Source organism: Ursus maritimus, unplaced genomic scaffold, assembly GCF_017311325.1.
Source record: "Ursus maritimus isolate PB19 unplaced genomic scaffold, ASM1731132v1 scaffold_19, whole genome shotgun sequence".
Classification (NCBI taxonomy): domain Eukaryota; kingdom Metazoa; phylum Chordata; class Mammalia; order Carnivora; family Ursidae; genus Ursus; species Ursus maritimus.
This window is the reverse complement of record NW_024424341.1, coordinates 45,385,985-45,405,295: the sequence shown is the minus strand read 5'-3', so window position 1 is coordinate 45,405,295 and position 19,311 is coordinate 45,385,985. Positions and strand designations below refer to the sequence as shown.

Sequence of the window (19,311 nt, the reverse complement as noted above, 5' to 3'; positions counted from 1 at the left end):
GTAGGTAACAGGGCGCACACGTATTTGCTGCTGGATACTTCAGAGCCTGCAGCAGCAGCACCACCACCGTCTTCACAAGTCCCGCTGTGGGAGGGCAAATCCGAGACACCTCTCTACAGGGTAACTCGGGATGTTTGTCAAAATAATGACTCGCTCATTCAGCAAGTAACAGCATAGGTGATGGTGATCATGTTTACATGAAAGCACAGTTTTTACCATTTGGTTAATTTATTTTATTATTTAAAATACATCATAGAAAAAATACATCATGCAGGAGTGTTTCGTAAACAACAGGTAGGCCTATTGTGCCAGGGACGGATTCTTACAGGCCGCATGATTCAACATTTCAGAACCTCAGGGTTAAATGTCCTCAAGCATGAGGGGACGTAATGGAAACGACATGGTTTCAAGTCCATTCTATAACGTGCTATGTCATTATTCATGTTGAATTCTCAGGCGTTAAAGAATAAATTATTCAAGACACTTGCTGAGGAATGATAAGGCAGACTCGTTCCCAGGCCCTCTCGTGCTAGGTATAGGGACCACGGCAACAGGCGCTTGTAGTGAGAGAGAGAGATTGAGATCAACTCCAGGTAGAACAAGGAATAGTGGGAATTTATAGCCAAGGAACAGGTGGGGGCTAGGGCATGGGTTCTGGCTGAACTCCCCGAACAGGATTCTTGCTGAAGGCAGGTTAGGATGGTGAGCTGTCACCTGGGGGGTGTAGGGGAATGAGGGACCTGATCAGAAGTCACCAGTGATCAGATATGGAGGGTTGTTCTGGTCAAACTGACTTTGGGATTCTTGCTGCAATGCAGAGAGGAACATGGAATTCTGGAAGTCAGGGCCTCGTTGAGAAGAGAATTCAGAAGTAGAGGTTGATCAAGGAGAATACCTTTGTCACAGGAACGAGCACTCCCCCCTCTCCTGACTACCTGTGGCATTCCGAGCAGCCAGATCCAGGTACAAATATCTGATTGCGAGACATCCCAGCTTCATGTCCATCGGCTGGAGGTTACCAGGCCTTGTCTTCGACAAGACTCAGTCAGCCGGCTGCCTGAACCTGCAGCCCACCAGGGAGCACTAATTCCTGGAGAGGTAGAAACCGAGGTCCAAGGAAGCCATACCAGAACAAGGCACAAAATGACATAATGAAGACGCAATTTCACAGTCGCTTCTGTCCATTTTTCATTGCCCCAAACTCACTTATGTGGTCCAAATTAAAGGTAAGGGAAGTGGGGTGTACAGAAAGAGAAAAAGAGATTGGTGAGGGCCGCCTGGGTGGCTCGGTCAGTTAAGCGTCTCACTCTTGATTTCGGCTCAGGTCATGGTCTCAGGGGCTGTGAGATCAAGCCCTGTGTCAGGCTCCGTGCTCAGCAGGGTGTCTGCTAGAGATTCTCCCTTTCCCGCTGCCCTTCTCCCTACTCTCACTCTTGCTCTCTCTCTCTCTTTCAAATAAGTCAATAAATACTTAAAAAGGAGAGAGAGAGATTGATGAGCATATAACCAGTGTCAAGACAATCCATCAATTTGGTAACCAAATACTCATTTTTTACTCCTCCTGTGCATTCAACACTCATTGCCTCTCTTTTATGTGACAACCCAAAACCCTATCCAGTCACTGCCTCAATCTCAATCTTGTTCTTACGCTCCTAACCTAACCTAATACCAGGAGACTTGTCACCTCTCGTTCTCACTATTAGTTGTGATTCAGGGACACTGTGCAAGGACCTTCTCAAACAACTGAAGAAATTAATAGCAACCTAGATTTCTATACATAGCAAAACTGTCTCTCAAGAAAAAAGATATCTGAAATAAGATTATTTCAAGCCCCAACAAATGAAAATTTTAATGGAAAATTAACCCACATAAAATGCAATTCTAAAGATTATAACTTAAGAACAATGAAAAGTGATTCCAGGTGAAATCTTCGGGGAGATAGGAATGAGGGTCTGAGAGAGGAGCATATCTATGGATTCCTGTAACTGTTCATTCTCTGTATAAAATGTGAATATTATCTCCTGTGCCCTTGGAGCGATGGGATTACCATGCACACCATAAAAATCATAGTACTCAAAATGGGACAAAGTGATGAATATTCCAGTTTCTCTCTATTGTCCAGGAAGAAGGTAGAGGTATTTATACCTCTGTGCACTAATATGTTAAAATAAGTATTTGTAATTTTTAGTAAACTCCGCTCTTAATACCTATGGGCTTGTGCTTGATTTTAAGTTTCCTCTAAGTCTTTTCATCCCTTGATAGCTCATTTCTTTTTAGCTCTGCATAATATTCCATTGTCTGGGTGGACCATGGTTGACCTATCCACTCACCCACTGAAGGACATCTGGGTTACTCCCCATTTCTGGCAATTATGAATAAAGCTGCTATAAACATCCACATGCAAGTTTTTATGTGGACATAAGTTTTCGCTTCTTTTAAGTAAATACCATAGAGTGCAATTGCTGAGTTGTGTTAAGAGTCTGTTGAGTTTTGCAAGAAATTGCCAAACTGTCTCCAAAGCAAACGGACCATTCTGCACTCCCCCCAGCAATGAGTGAGAGCTGCTGTTGCTTGCATCCTGAGCAGTGCTTAGCGTTGTCAGTGGTCTGGATTTTAGCAGTTCTAATAGGTGTGTAGTCGGCGTTGTGTTAATTTGCGTTTCCCTAACGATATCTGGTGCTGAGCACCTTTTCATATGCGCATTTGCCCTCTGTGTGTCTTTGGTGAACTATCGGTTCTGTCTTTTGCCCAGTTTTCATTTGGGTTGTTTACTTTCTCTGGGCAGTTAGAAGCCCTTTGTTTTAGCTTGCAGTCCTTTATCAGATACACATTTTGCAAAAAAATTTCCTCCAATCTGAAGCTCGTGTTCTTATTCTATTGACAGTGACTTTCACAGAGGAGACGTTTTTAATTTTAATGAAGTCCAGTTAATCAGTTTTTTCTTTTATGGACCGTCCTTTGGTACAGTATATAAAAAGTCACAGCCAAACACAAGGTCATTCAGATTTTCTCCTATGTTATCTTCTAAGAGTTTTGCAGTTTTGCACTTTAAATTTAAGTCTGTGAACAATTTCGAGTTAAATTTTGTGGAGATGAAAGGTCTGTGTCTAGATTCTTTTTTTTTTTTTTTGTATGTGGATGTCCAGTTGTTCCAGCGCCCTTTGTTGAAAAGATTACCCTGTCTCCATTGAACTGTTCTTGGTCATCTGTCAAAGGTAAGTTGAGTGGATTTGCGTGGGTCCGTTTCCGAACTCTCCAAGAGCACCATGCGGTTCTCCCATTCTCAGCAGGCACTGACTGGATGGCCTACAAATCTGACTCAATTCTTTTTTTTTTTTAAGATTTTATTTATTTATTTGACAGAGAGAGACAGCCAGTGAGAGAGGGAACACAAGCAGGGGGAGTGGGAGAGGAAGAAGCAGGCTCATAGCGGAGGAGCCTGATGTGGGGCTCGATCCCAGAGCACCAGGATCACGGCCCGAGCCGAAGGCAGACGCTTAATGACTGCGCCCCCCAGGCGCCCCGAAATCTGACTCAATTCTGACTCTACCCGGAGTTAGCATCATAGCCTGCAGATTAAAGGCTCAGTCTCACAAGACTGTCCCCTACTTCGGATGCCAAGTCCAAGTCCACATTGCCTATGCTCCTGACTGACTGACTATAAATGCTCCTTGGATTTGAGCATTTGTCAGAACGGCTCACAGGCTCAGGGACACATTTACCTACACTTACCAGTTTATCATAAAGGATATTATAAAGGATACTGATGAACAGCCAGATGAAGAGGCACATAGGGCCAGGTCTGGAAGAGTGCCAAATGCAGGCGCTTCTGTCCCCATGAAACGGGGGTGTGCCACCCTCTAGGCACGTGGATCAGCTCACCAAATTGGAAGCTCATCAAAGTTTGTTGTTCAAGAGTTTTTACAGGATCTAATCTTAATGCCCCCCAACTCCCTTCGCAGAGATCAATGCCTGGAGCTGAAAGTTTCAACCTCAAATCACTTGCTCTCTCTGGGAATCAGCCCCATCCTAAGGCTATCTAGGGGCCCCATCCTAAGTCAGCTCATTAGCATAAACTCAAGTGTACTCAAAAGCGGTTCCTTATGAGCTACAAAGACACTCCCATCACTCAGAAAAATGGGTTTCAGGAGTTTTGTTCAGGGACCAGAGACAAAGACCAAATATACTTCTTATTATAGCACAGTACCATTGATATGATGTGGGGGAAATGACCCTTTATCTCTATGATCTTCTTGCCCAAGTCCCCTAACTCCATTCTAATTATGAGAAAATAATGAAATAAATTCCCATAGAGGCACATCGTACGGTATACCTGACCAGTACTACTCAAAACTGTCAAGGTCATCAAAAACAAGGAAAATCATAGAAACCGTCATGGGCAAGAGGGGCCTACAAAAACATGACAACTGAATGCAACATGGCATCCTGGATGGGAGTCTGATACATAGAAAGGACATTAGGCTAAGAACTCAGGAAATTTGAATCAACTATGGGCCTCACTTAATAATAATGCATCCCCATAAAGAAAGGGGGGGTAATCAGATGGGGGAATGAAACATGAGAGACTATGGACTATGAGAAACAAACTGAGGGCCTCAGAGGGGAGGGGGGTGGGGGAATGGGATAGGCCGGTGATGGGTAGTAAGGAGGGCACGTATTGCATGGTGCACTGGGTGTTACAAACAACTAATGAATCATCGAGCCTTACATCGGAAACTGGGGATGTACTGTATGGTGACTAACATAATATAATAAAAAATCATTATAAAAAAAATAATGCATCCCCAATTGATTCATTCATTGTAACAAATGTATCACATAATGTAAGATGTTATGTGCATTTGGGGGAGGTGTATAGGAACCCTGTGTACTATCTGTTCATTTTTTTCCTGTAAATCTAAAAGTAGTCTTAAAAAACAAAGCCTTTTATTAATTTTAAAATTGTGGGTTCTCTTAGAGTTTACAAGTGTGACGTGAGCGGAGGACATGTCAAGAAAAGTGTGAGGACAGAGGATCAGATCTACGGTGCTGTAGTTTGCAGGTAGGGGAATTGGGACTTGCATATATGAACACTTCCAAGTTCAAGGTTAATCTTTTGATAGTGTTGTCTCCAGAGAACCACATCTCCAACTTCTGTATATGGACTAGTTTAGATGGAAAGACAGGCGGCAAAATAGTGCTAACCTGTTGATAAGAATGGGTATAGTTAATAAGTCCATTATTATATTTGCAAATGTCTGAATTGACCACATTGGAATCTTCTGTAGCCCATGTCTACGTGTGGAATTCTCACAGATGTTCCAGTCATTAGCCCATAGAAGAAGAGTTGACGTGGCCTTGAAGGTAGAGATCAGAAAGTCATCAAAGCCAAAGATAAAACCTTGGACCATGGAAGCCCCGTTTCTCTGAGAGTTTTGCAATTTTAGATTTAATAACCCACCTGCCCACTCCATCAAGACAGGGCAAAAGGAACAACCCAGACGGAGAAAAATTGTTCTAACAGAAATTTAGCAACAGCAGCAGCAGTGGTCCTCCTACATGGGAAAGCTTTGATTCAATGAGGGAACACATGAATAACGGTAAGGACGTATTCATAACCATAATATATAGGAAATTGAATAAAATGTAATTGCCAGTAGGCAAAGGGTCCTGCTGGAGGTGGCTTTCTTCCTTGCCCCACCATTACAGCTTTACCAGGATTATGTTTTCAGCAACTGGGGCAAAAGAATGCCCATTGTTCCAGGTGAAGAGAAAAATTTTCCCACGAATACCAACGGAATAGTTGATCTAGTTTCTCTGTCCCATTTTGTGAAAGTCACAGACTCCATCTCAGCCGAGGGATTGAGAAGAGCCCAAACGGCCATCTGGGTGTCTCCAAAGTTTATCTGGATGCAAAAGACATCCAGCTTGTTTCCAATCGACCTTTCCATCTTAGGCGCTTTGAACTGAGAGCTTTTCATTTCTTCTATTTGAGGGCCAGATGGAAGGCAGAGTAGATTTAATATTCTGTCTGATTGTTGTGGAATTGGGACGGATTTGTGAGTTGCTGGATCGGCATGTTTGTGAGGGGCTAGCTTTAGCAAGTTCCCCCTTTGCTTTGGGGTCTTCTTGCCCATACGAGTTTCTATTTTAACTCCATCCACTTCTTCTGGTGATAATAAATCCTCTAAGTGAGCAGCCACACATTTCCCATATTTAATTGGTGTTCCAGTTGCAGTCATAAATACCAGTCATGGACTGTTAACCTTAAAAATGAAACCGTCGATTGTTTTACCAGCAAAATGGGTTTATTCAGAGTTGCAGAGAATTGTAATTCGAGACATGCAAGCTACAGGAAAACCATAGGCAAGTCCGAAAAATAAAGGAAAGGAACGTTCTTTTATAGAGGAAAAGGGGGAGTGGGGAGGGGCTGTTAGCAACAAAAAGTCCACTGGAATAAACTGAGAGTCCAAAGTGTAGCGGCTTTTCACTGGCTGAGCTGTATCAGTCTCTCATTCGCTGGGCTGTTGCTGGGCAAGGAGAAAATCTTCTTTCCCCTGCTGGGGTAGTAAAGGAGGCTTCTTCCTGTTGGAAAATGCGAAGTATGTCTCTTGCTGTTGGCTCTGCAAAGGGCTGTGTGGAGTGGCACAGTGTGAGAGCTCCCCCTTCTGGCTTCCCAGCTCCATTTAATTTTTTAATTTTTATATTTTAAAAGACTTTATTTTATTATTATTGTTTTTAGTTGGCTCCATGCCTAGTATGGAGCCCAATGTGAGGCTTGAACTCACGACCCTGAGATCAAGACCTGAGGTGAGATCAAGAGTTGGACGCTTAATTGACTGAGTCACCCAGGCGCCCCCCACCTCCATTTTAAAGGAGATTTTCTCTATTCAGTTTCACATTTACAAGGAATGTAAGGTTTCACGGGATAAAATACAACTTTGCTGTCCAGGTGCAATATTCAGAACATGGTATCTCCCCTGAGGGAAAACCCTTTTCCTCTGGACGATCAAAACCATCTTTAACTACCCTCTGCCTGAAACAAAAAGACAACTCTGGGGCTTTCTGGGATTAACTGGATGTTGTAGGAAGTGGAGTCCTAATTTTTCTAATGTAGCATCCCCTTATATGGTATAATTTAGGAAACTGCTTGACCTTCTACAATGAGACTCACTTTCCATGATGGCATTCTAATCCTTAAAAACCTTCCTTTCCTCTGCTTCCACTTTGAGACAAACAAACTATCCTTTGCCCTTTTCTCCAGTCACTCTTGGGAGAGGACATGCTTTAGGTGCCTTATCTTGGAAGCTTAATGGAAACTAAAGGCCCACTGAGTATTTTAGCCTCACTCCAGACTGTGCGGCTGAAGACTTTTCTTGTTTTAAAGCAGTTGTGGCAACAGCAAAATTGGTTCAAGTTACAATGGATCTTGTGTTGGTCATACCCTGAATTTTACGTATCCCATGATGCCCAGGTCCTTCTCCTACCTGAAAATCCTACATATATGTATGTTTTACCTCTCAGCTTGCCTCTCTTGAGGTTTGTTTGCTCTCTCCTTCTCACATTACCATCCCCTGCTGTTGGAAATCTTAACCTTGTGCTCTTCTTCTTTTCCTAACTGGAAGATAACCATGTGACTGCATTGCAGCCAATGAAACTTAACCCTTCCTCATCCTGACCTTTTAGAGGTTCCCCTTACAGACCCAGACCTCACCCTCTTTGTTGATGGATCTTATCTCCTCACCTCAGAAGGAACATTCCAGGCAGCATATGCCGTTACAGATTTCCAGAACCCTATGAATATGAGTCTCAGCCTGACACAAAATCATGCCAGGTAACAGAATTCATCCCAGATAGCAGAACTTATGATTCTCACAAGGGCCTGCACTTTAGTTAAGAACTAGGAGAATTAATACCTGCATAGATGGCAGATCGCTTTTGAGCTACAACTGTGGAACTGAATAAAAGGAAATGTCACTTAAAATGGAGTCAGGAGGCCAGAAGGGGGAGCTCTCACACTGTGCCACTCCTCACAGCCCTTTGCAGAGCCAACAGGAAGAGACATGCTTTGCATTTTCCAACAGGAAGAAGCTTCCTTTACTACCCCAAGAGGCAGAAGGAAGATTTTCTCCTTGCCCAGCAACAGACCAGCCAGTGAGACAGTTACAACTCAGCCAATGAAAAGCCACTACACTGTGGACTCCTAGTTTACTCCAATGGACTTTTTGTTGCTAACAGCCCCTCCCAACTGCCCCCTTTCTCTATAAAAGAGCATTCCTCTCCTTTGTTCTTCGGACTTGCCTACGGTTTTGCTATAGCTTGCGTGTCCCGAATTGTAATTCTCTGCAACTCTGAATAAACCCATTTTGCTGGTAAAAATCATTGACAGTTTTATTTTTAAGGTTAACACAAGCCAGAGCTTCTAACAAGTATTAAGTGTCTGACCGCGAGTTACTGAACCCAGTAGAACAAAGAAGGTCCTCCACGTATTGACTGAGCATTGAATTATAAGAGAAGCCCAGAAATCTCCAGATTTACACTTAACATTCAGGCAAAACAAGTGGGGACTTTGGAGAAACCCTGGAGCACGATGGTCCCGGTACACTGTTGATTTTCGCAGGCGAGGGTGAATAGGTATTGGGAGTTGGATAAAGGGGGTCTGCTGAAGAAAGTGGAGCATAGATCGACCGTGATGAAAGAAGTTGTGTCAGAGGGCATAGAAGCAAAGATAGTGTTGGGGTTTGGGAAAAACAATACGCATTTTGCAATTTTATTTATGGCTCAGAATTCTTGGGCAAATTGGTAACCCTTCCATTAGGTTTCTTTACAGGTAGAATAGATGTGCTGTAGGGGCTCGATGTGGAGATGAGAAGCCCTCTGTCAAGTAACATAGGAGTGATAGATCTGCGACCCCCAATTACCTCATTTTTAGGGTACTGTATTGAGTTCATTTAGGAAGAGACATAGTGAGGTCTATACCCACCTTTAAAGGCTCTGCCTCTCAGAGGTGTCCTACGTCTGCCATTCCTTTAGCCTGAAGTGAGTCAGGAATGTGAACGAGCATGTCCTGGATGTGGGGCTTGTCAGGGGCTTGGGGAGCTCTGAGAGGTCAAGAAAACCTGGATCATAGATCAAAGCTGTCAGAGGGCACAACGAGGGAGGGAGGAGTCTAGAACTTCAAAAGTTAGTCTCTTGGGCCATGTTAAATATTAACATTACAATTAGAAATCACATCTCCACCTAATAGCTTAAAAGAGGTTGTGGAGCTTAACAAAAAAAACTGTTGGGCATCACGGGATCCAAGAGACAAAGAAGGGTTTGTTTGGGTTTTTTAAAAATATTTTTTGTATTCGTTTGAGAGAGAGCAGGAGAGTGCGCACGAGCAGGGGAGGGCGCAAGGAGAGGGAGAAGCAGACTTCCTGCTCGATCCAGGACCCCAGGATCATGTTCTGAGCTAAAGGTAGACGCTTAACTGACTGAGCCACCCGGGCGCCCCAAGATTTCATTCCTTTTATGGCTGAATACTATTCTGTTGTGTGTATATAGCACATCTTCTTTACCCATTCATCTACTGATGGACACTCGGATTGCTTCCATAACTTGGCTATTGTAAATAGTGCTGCTATAAACGAGGGGATGCATGTATCCTTTCAAATTAACGTTTTTGTATTCTGTGGGTAAGTACCCCGTAGTGGGATTTCTGGATCATATGGTTAATTCTATTTTTAACTTTTTGAGAAACCTCCATACTTTTTTTGCAGAGTGGCTTCACCGGTTTGCATTCCCACCAGCAGCGCGTGAGGGTTCCTTTTTCTCCACATCCTCGCCAACACCTGTTGTTTCTTGCATTTTTTATTTTAGCCGTTCTGACACGTGTGAGGTGACATCTCACTGTGGTTTTGATTTGCATTTCCCTGATGATGAGTGAGGTTGAGCATCTTCTCTTGCGTCTGTTGGCCATCCGCGTGTCTTCTTTGGACAAATGTCTGTTCATGTCTTCTAGTGCTTCTTCATTATTGATTGTTTTTGAAGTATTACTATTTCCTTCTCAATTATTCTTTCCATTGAAATTTAGAAATCCCCTTTCAAGTAATCAAAAAATAATTCCCTGGCATTTTTCATGAAACCTGATTGTCAGGGTGGTTGGGCCTGATGCCTTATTGTCTGTGGTGTGGAAATGGTACCTCTCAGGCTACTTTTAAGATTTCTTTGGGGTTTATTTCTCTTTTTCGGTTTCCTCTCCCTTTTTCCGCCTGTCTTGGCAAATGGTAGTTCCAAGATTAATGTTTGTCATTATGTTTTTAATTTATTAGTGTATTTTTGTACGTCTGTAAGTAAATTTGTTTTAAGGCCACCTCAGGAGATGCAGGACAGTGATGTTCGCGTCTGTGTGTCTGGGCTCAGGCACGGGTTTGACTCCTGGCTCAGCTGCTTGTTAGCTTCTCCACAAGCCTCGTCCACAAACAGCCTGCTGTGACCTTCAAGAAGAAAATGTATATAAAGCCATCAAGTTACCGCTAATCAAGTTGTCCATTTTATGCTAGGAGTGTTTCTGCTGTTGTTCCTTTCAAAATACACAAATTCTTACCAACAAATGCCTCAAATGAGAGTGCTATCAATTCTCGCTCCATACATACGACAGATACCCGAGACTTGAAACCCAAACTACGTGCCAGCATCACATGGCTTCTCACTGTCCTCTCCAAAAGCTCGGCCAAGCCACCCCCTGCTCACCAGGCCCACTCCTCGGGGTTCCAGCCCTTGAAGATTAAATGGAGTTGCCATGCTGTTCACCAACATTCTCTATCTTACTCTTCCCTCTCCTATAACTCAGCTACAGCACCTACACGTCCCTGAGTCGACCAGCTGTTTTCCTATAACCCCTGGATTTTCAAATCTCTGAGATGCCTTTGCCTTAACATGAGACCATGCGAACTTGGGGATTTGATCTGCATTATAGTTCAACCATCCGCAGGATTAGACTTTGGGTTCAGTTTTCAGAAATCTCAACTCAGTGGCGGAGGGAGATGAGGGTTTCTTTTAGGACAGTCGTAAAAGCTTTGCATCCCTTACCTTGACTTTGAGCTGAGAATTTGAAGCCCTGAGCTCATTTTCTTTCTGTACTTTGAAGCAACCAACCAATCTCATTACACTCCTTTCTAAGTTTTCACCAAAACGACCTACGGGAGCAACTCTGTGGTTGGTCGTCCAGAACCTTACCTCAGAGACACTTTAGGGCAGGTACCTTGATTACGGGTGTCGTGTTGGTCCCAGCCTGTCGCAGGTAATGTTCTCAGCTAGGAATGCCTGAAGCCCTCGCCAGGCCCATTTACTTGTGGGGAGCCCCAGACATTTCCCCCAGCAGGGCCGATGTTGTGGCTGGACTGGATCTTGTTGTTCTTACTTGGATGGCAGGATGCACTTCGGGGAAAACCATCGGGGAATTTTGAAAAACAAGACTAATGACTCACAAGTCTCACATGCCGGGGCCATAGAGCAAGGTCAGAGACAGAGAGAGGATGCAGACCTGGGGCTCTGTCTTTATTAGGGTTTGAGGATGGAGTCTCTGGGGTTTCATGAAGTCACTCTGTATTGGTTAATTTGAAGCATGAGAGTGGGAATCAGGGCACGGGAGACTGGAGGCAGGGTCACTCAAGGAGTGTCATTTATTTTTTTAAGATTTATTTATTTATTTTAGAGGAAGAGAGAGCGAGCGCACCTGGGGGGAGAAGCAGAGGGAGAGAGTCTTCAAGCGGACTGCGCTGAGCAGGGAGCCCAACACCAGGCTCGATCTCATGACCCTGAGATCATGACTTGAGCCAAAACCAAGAGTCAGACGCTCAATGGACTGAGCCACCCAGGCGCCCCAGGGAATGTAAGTTTTCATAGTCACCCAGTGTTTGCTGAAAGGAGAACTTCATGCGTGTGGGGGTGCCTAGTTCCTTATGTGGTTATTTTACTAGTAGCTGTGTCATACGGCTGGCAATATGTTTATCTGGAGCGGATGTCTTTTGAAATGGAGGCCTTGGCAATCAACGCTTCACCTCAGGCATTACTCTACACAGGCAACAACTTTAGTCACTAGTGTGCCACTGCCTGCCACAGACAACCAACGTCTCCTTTACCATCAGAAACAGGGGCGTGAATGCAGTTAAATCTGGTCGCATCAGAGAACCCGGTCCAGATTCCCATCCTTCAGTTTCTGTTCCCTGGAACCACTCATCGTACCGCTGCTGTCTATCCGTCTGAATTCAGCCAGGGAAGCAGAACCTCTCCGAGGATGCTGGGATAGGGATTGCTTATCAGAACTGGACCTTGGGGGCGCCGGGGGGCTCAGTCGGTTAAGGGTCAGGCTGTTGATTTCGGCTCAGGTCATGATCTCAGGGTCCTGGGATCGAGCCTCACTTCAGGCTCCGCACTCAGCGGGGAGTCTGCTTGAGGATTCTCTCTCTCTCCCTCTGCCCCCCCACAACTCACATGTGCTCTCTCTCTCAAATAAATTAATTAAAAAAAAAACAGGACCTTTACAACTGCTTCACTTCCGCCAACCAAATCTCATGCAAAGCTCCTTCCTGGCCATCTCTAACCCACAGGCATGCAGGGCGAGGGCTTCTGAGTAAGGTCGATCTAGTGCAGTAGAAGCCGCAGGATATAAACCATCGCAAGATCCACGCAGCGGATTTTACGTGAATGAGCTGGAAATGAATCAGGAGGATTTTCAGGGAAATTACGATTAGAATCCTGACACTTACCCATGTTCGATTGCTCACAAAGTATTTTAATGGACGTTCTAGAACTTGATCTCCGGCGCTGACCTTCGGAATTACGTCCATTTCACAGTCGAAGAGACTAAGTGATAGATTAAGAGAGTGGCCTGATGGCACGTGGTTAATAAGGCAGAATTGGTCCGAGGTCTAGCATACCCTCCTCCAAATGTTATGCTCTGGACACGGCACTAGAGAGCTCCTGGCCCCCCTTCGTCGAAGATCAGTGTGGATGAGTCTCTGAGGACCGTGTCCTCATTCTCTCTTTTACAATCTCATCACTCCCTCCTGTCATTTTACAGATGTGGCTTGATATTTCCTCCCTCCGTACTTATTTTTTTCATTCATTTTCCCGCAAAATGTCTACTAACTTATAAGGTTCCCCCTTTTCTATAGAACTCCTGACCCCGTCTTGTCACATACCCTGCCGATCCCCTGACATCATTCCCAAATCTTCTCTCTCTTACAGATCTTCTTCCATGCAGACATGTGGCTTTTGTTACAGCAAAGTCTAAAGATTTGGGTTCTAATTCTGGATTCAACTTTCCCTCAGGCCACAACTTGTCCCTCTAGGCTTTAGGCTCCTCGTGTCTCAGATGTGGGTTCATTAGGATCCTCCATGTGAGGATCCTCCACTTTGTAAATTCTAAAGCACTAGAGAAATGCCATTTGTTGCTACCATTTCTTATGTGATTCTCAAATTAAAAAGTTGATGCTGAAGGATCCACCGAATAAAAAATACTGCTTGAATCTATTGACAGGATCAGCAGAATGCTTGAAGGGAATCAACCCAGAGCAGACCCCGAGGAAGTTGTGCATACCAGAGGCGCAGGTATGGACAGCAGGCTGGGTGGAAAATGGGTAAAAGGAAAACACTAGGAAATAATTCTCCCTGGCTGCCCTGGTTTGGGTTCCCTGTGTGGGATGGCTTCTGTCCAGGCCTGGGTCCAGCCCTAGGGTCCATGGATCGTCCAGAGTGAGTCAAGGCCTAGGTTTAATCCAGTATTCGCAAAAACTGAATAAGGGGTTTTGAGTCTCCTACGTCTGACCTCATTCCATAAAAACTGTGAAATGGCCAGGTCCCCCAACTTCTCCATCCTTCAGGTTGCTAGCTCCAACATAGGGGTGACGGAAAGTGGAAGGTAATTTATAGCATTTGTGAAAACCTGTACTTAGATATAAGAGGTTTGACTGATGATGGGTGCTCAATGAATAACATCTACAGGAAGAAATATTTCGTTATATTAGTTCACTTGGCACAAGGAACCAACTTACCCATTGACGCGACCCCAATCTTGCTCGGTGCCAAGACACACGATGGCCACAAGAGAAAGCTTCCGAATGAATAAATAAATGGACGATACAGTAAATAAAGAGATCATGAGGCTAAAAGTGATAGTGGGAGGAGCCAAAACGAAAATGTAATCTGGCATTGGGTGTGCGGTTGGTGAGGTTGTGGCGTCCCGGCTTCTCTGAACCACAGGTTGTTGTAGAAAACAGAGCATGTACGTAGAAGGCTGTTGATGTTTCTCTCAAGATGAACGAGCTTGAGGGGTTTTTTATGTCTAAAGACCTTAGATTTACCTTTTCTTTGAACTATCTCATCATAGTCTTCACCCATTTTTAAACTAGATTGTTGTTTTTTCTTATTGATTTTTAGAGATTCTTTATATATGTAGAAAATTAACCCTTTGTTATATGAAGAGCAATTATTTTTATCATTTTATTTGTGTTTTATTTATGGCTTTATGTTTCTGACATCATACATAGAAAGACCACCCCAAAGCTGAGATTAATCTTTAAAAATACTTTTTCATGCTAACTTATGTATTTCATGGACTCCCATGCCTTATGTTTAGGCCTCTGCATCACTGGGAATGGACCCGGATTTGAGAGGGTGGCTCTCTAGACCCTGTCCTCCTCTGGAGCACCACTTTCTAAGATGGCGCCGGACTCCTAGTAGATACTCAGTGAATATTTGTGGAATGGACACACAAATTAACACATAGCCCTGCCAATATATCCTCCCCCGAAACCATTATTTTCTGTTGCCTGTGCTGCTTTGCCGCATCTCAGGGGTCTCCACACTGCACACCCCAACGCATCATCAAAGCGTACAAGCCGGGAATCGAAGGAGCCTGCTAGTAAGACAGAAGTCACAGTCTTTTGTAACCTAATCATGGAAGTGACGTCCCTTTGCATGTGCCATATTCGATTGGTTAGAAGCAAGTCACGAAGTCAGGGCCACCATCAAAAGAAGGAACTTGCACAAGGGTGTGCCTCCCATTTCTCTTCTTTCTCACAGGAAACTCATTCAGAGCATGTCCCCATAGAGCAAGGTGCATGGACGTTTCTCCAAGAAGGAGACCGTCTGTAATCTCTGCCCAGGCCGGGAAGGCCACTCGGCTCTGATCGCACCGTCTGCCATCTCAAGGGTGTTTACCTAACTAGCCTTGCTGAACCCTTTTTCATAACGTGGGGTGGTAACTAAAGTATGCCCGGCTCCAGAATCTAGAAAACATCTTCTTCTTTGTCTGGCCCTGAAAACCATGGAAGATGTGACCCCAAAAGTCCTGGGGAAAAATCTAGCGTTAGGGAACCAAAAGAGGTCTGTTTTTCCGGGTGTATGGTGTTTGGTTCTGGTTTACAGAACGCAAATTGAAAACATAATGTGTGACGACAAAAGGAAAGGGGTTTGAAGGCGATCTTTGTGGGGAAAACAACTTCTGTTCCCACACGATATATAAGTAGGTGGATGTGGGTGCAGAGAGGGGAAGCAGAGATGCCCAAGGGGCCCCACCTTCCATGCATCCACCTTAAAATGTCCATCTTCCAATAAAACTCAGCCCAGAAATCCACTTCTGCTCCTGCTGTCTTCTGGATGCCCCAGTCCATCACTGTACTGGGCAAGACTTCTTAGATGCCAACGCTGAGGAGCATTAAGTAGCTTCTGACCTGAGGATCCCGGTCCAGCCCTGCCAGAGAAGGGGAGGCCGGGGCTCACATGAAAGAAAGCCCTTGGCTCGGAGGAAATGATTCTTCCTGCCACAGGAAAAGCCCGTACATCCTGAGGAAGCCACGTGTTTTGCAGGGTCTGAGCTCAGCCTGGCCCAGCGGGGGAGAGCATGAGTTTGCAATATTCAGGGATGGGGCATGTGTCTGAGGCTTTACCTGAATCCAACCCAGGCTCCAGGGGAGAAGGTTTATAGGGGTGATAAAGAGAGTCAGTGTTCCGAGACAGGCTCGCCAAACACAGACAGAGACGCACAGGCAAGAAGCCGCGTGGCCGGTGTGGACCTGAATTCTCCCTTCACTTAGACACAGGCCCACGTGCTTGGGCAAGGACTCTGGTATGTGTGGTCAGTGTGGACACATGTTTTCGACTGAGCGTGACGGACGTTCTGCTAAAGAGAAGACACGCAGGCAGCCGGAGTGTGTGTTAGTGATCTCCTGCTGCGTAACAAATGACCCCAAGGCTTGGTGGCTTAGAGCAACACACATGTATTATCCCCCAGTTTCTGTGGGTCAGAAGTCCTGGCACAGCCAAGCTGGGTGCCCTGCTCTGGTTCTCTCCTGCGGCTGCAATGGGGATGCCAGCCAGGGCTGATGTCTCCTCTCCTGCCTCAACCAGGAAGGAGGCACTTTCTAGTTCATTCCTTTCTCATGGGCTGTTGAACTGAGAGCTTCAGTTCCTCACTGGCTGTGGGCCGGAGGCTGCCTTCGGGTCCTTCTCTCCAACGTGGCAGCTGTGTCATCAAAGTGTTTAATCCAGGAAGGCCCTTGAGTCTGTCAGCAAGACAGAAGTCGCGATATCTGTCATCTAATCATGGGAGTGACCTCATATCACCTGTGCCATGTTCTATTCATTAGAAGCCAGTCACAAGGTCAGGTCCACCTTCCTCAAGGAAGATTACGCCAACGACAGGTCAGGGGCAGGGAGGCATTGTAGGCCCTCTTAGAAGTTGGCCTCCCGTAGGTGAGGGAGAATCTGCAGGAAAATACCTATTCTTGAGAACTATTTAAGGAGACAAATTTTTCAATGAATTAAGTAGCAAAGAAGAAAAGTTATAAAAATGCCAATCATTCTAAAATACATGAGGGCTGATTTCCTGATAGTTTCTAAGCATTGAACTTAATTCCTGATGAGAAGGCCTGGTAAAAATAGTAAATAATGAAAAATAGGTAACTTGTCTGTAATTAATTGAAACCAGAGTTCCTCACTGCCACCCCACACCCAGTCAAATGCAGGTCTGAGAGTGTTCCAGTTACCTATGGCCCCATAACAATAAGCCACAGTTGAGTGGCTTAAAACAACATTTGTACTGCTTACAGATCTGCAGTTTGGACAGGGTCAGTGGGGGTGGCTCATGTCTGCTACACTCAGCATTGGCTGGGGCAGCCTGAAGACAGGGAGCTGGAATCTTCTCCAGGTTCTCACTCACACGTCTGCAATTGATGCTGCCTCCCAGCAGGGGGCGCTGTGGCCAGGACACCTATAGGCGACCCTTCTATGTGGACGCTAGAGCTTCCTCACAGCATGGCGCCTGGGCTCCAGGGATGAGCATCCTGAGAGAAACTGAGGCAGAGGGTACCGTCTTTTAGGACTTAGCCTCAAAAGATACCTAGTGTCATCCCCACCATAGTCTTGGGCCTGCTGGACTCAGGGGGAGGGGCTGTAGGTCCCATATCTTGATGGAGGAGCATCTGCATCGTAAGAAGGTCTTACTGTAAGGAGGGCACGTAGGATGGGGTTCATCTTTGGAAAATACAGTCTGCCACAGAGAGCAAACTAGCCCCCACTCCATCCCTGAGCTTTCATGAGTATCAGTGACAACAGAGCTCATAAGGTGAACAGAGGTGTGTAGTCGTGAGAAATAGCAGGTGTAATGCTGATAAATAAGAAATACAATTGGGGCGCTGGGGTGGTGCAATCAGTTGAGCGTAGGACTCTTGGTTTTGGCTCAGGTCTGATCTTAGGGTCTTGGGATGAAGCCCCTTCCCCATGTAGAGCCCCCCATCAGGCCCCATGCTGAGTGCGGAGTCTGCTTGAGTTTCTCTCTCCTTCTCCGTCTGCCCCTCCCTTCATCCCTCTCTCTCTCCCAAATAAATAAATAAACTCTTAAAAAAAAAAAAAGGAATACAATCCTTTCTCCCTCTTCTCTGGTTGAGTGGGAGGCTGGGAATAGCTCCATCAAAGGCATTGTGCAGGGCCGCTGCGCCAAGCCTGTGGGCTTGAGAGTCTCACTTGGCCTACTATGGTAAAGCCTGTAAAAGTCCCGTATTGCTTTTCTATTGCTGCATGACGAATTGCCACAAACTTAACAGCTTGAGCAACATCCATTTATTACTTCACAGTTTTGTAGGTCAGGAGTCCAGGCAGGTTTGCACACAGGCTATTGCAACGCTGAAATGAAAACGTCAGTGGCCAGGCTCTGGGGAAGAATCTAGAAATACTCTTGAAATTGAATCTAGTGGAGGCGGCTTGCAACATCGGTTCTTCTCCGCCGGGCGCTGCTAGGGAAGTTTTGACCACCAGAGGGCGCAAGAACCACGAGCCTCGCCGCCCGAGCTCCCGCTCCCCTCCGCCACGGTGGTCCAGATACCAGCGGCATCTTGGGAGCTTGTTAGGAAAGTGGAATCTCAGGCCCCAGACCAGACCTGCTGAATCAAGATGTGCGTTTTGTCAAGCCCCCCAGGCAATTCCTGTGCACACGAAAGTTTGATGGGCGCTCCCTTTCGTTGGTGCTCACTCTTGGCTGCGGGGTGGGGAGGGGGTAAAACCTCCTGAGGCAAGGGCTCCCTTCCTCCCAGAGAGTCTGATTTTAACGAGCCTGAGGCCAGCGCGTTAAAGGCTCCCCCTGAGGATTTTCACGTGCATCCAAGGATGAGTCTCTGCAAGTCTGGCTCATTCCCGACTGTAGAGAACCTTGCGCGTGAACAGAGCTGTGCGGGGAGTGGGGCATGCCGCCTACCTGTAGCCACAGGTGAAGGTCGCGAAGCCCCATCCTCAGGGCTCCCCTGGGGTGCAAGACCAGACCTCTGGGACCCCGGGGTTATAGTGAAGTCGGCCAGTGTGAAACACGGAGGAAGTGTTCTCTCGTACTCACAGTGTTTCTAAGACCCGATTCAAACAGCAACTCCTCCAACAGAAACTCCAGGTCCCCTGCCTCGCGGTTGGTGATAGTACTTCTTCTTCTTTTTTTTTTAAGATTTTATTTATTTATTCGACAGAGATAGAGACAGCCAGCGAGAGAGGGAACACAAGCAGGGGGAGTGGGAGAGGAAGAAGCAGGCTCATAGCAGAGGAGCCTGATGTGGGGCTCGATCCCATAACGCCAGGATCACGCCCTGAGCTGAAGGCAGACGCTTAACCGCTGTGCCACCCAGGCGCCCCGGTGATAGTACTTCTTGGTCGCTGCTCCCTGATCATGATGCCGCCTCTGGTCGCCACCTTGAAAGCAGGAAACGTGTTGACTGTCCCCTGCAGAGTCTACTCAAGGAAACACCATCCACAAGGCTAGTGACCTGGGCAGCCCCTGCTGGTGGT

General features: G+C 45.8%; 3 long non-coding RNA genes across 3 annotated transcripts; 2 read left to right on the top strand and 1 right to left on the bottom strand.

The window, feature by feature from the left end:
* Nucleotides 1-286: 286 nt before the first annotated feature.
* On the top strand, nt 287-6,209 carry LOC103682488. The gene is made up of 4 exons (XR_573412.2): nt 287-963; nt 3,147-3,215; nt 4,979-5,062; nt 5,289-6,209. It is a non-coding gene; the product is annotated as an uncharacterized LOC103682488 (long non-coding RNA).
* Nucleotides 6,210-13,281: 7,072 nt separating this feature from the next.
* On the top strand, nt 13,282-15,622 carry LOC103682487. The gene is made up of 2 exons (XR_573411.2): nt 13,282-13,596; nt 14,624-15,622. It is a non-coding gene; the product is annotated as an uncharacterized LOC103682487 (long non-coding RNA).
* A 2,472-nt stretch (nt 15,623-18,094) lies between these two features.
* On the bottom strand, nt 18,095-19,311 carry LOC121103329. The gene is made up of 2 exons (XR_005835495.1): nt 18,872-19,311; nt 18,095-18,422 (listed from the first exon to the last, which is right to left on the bottom strand). It is a non-coding gene; the product is annotated as an uncharacterized LOC121103329 (long non-coding RNA).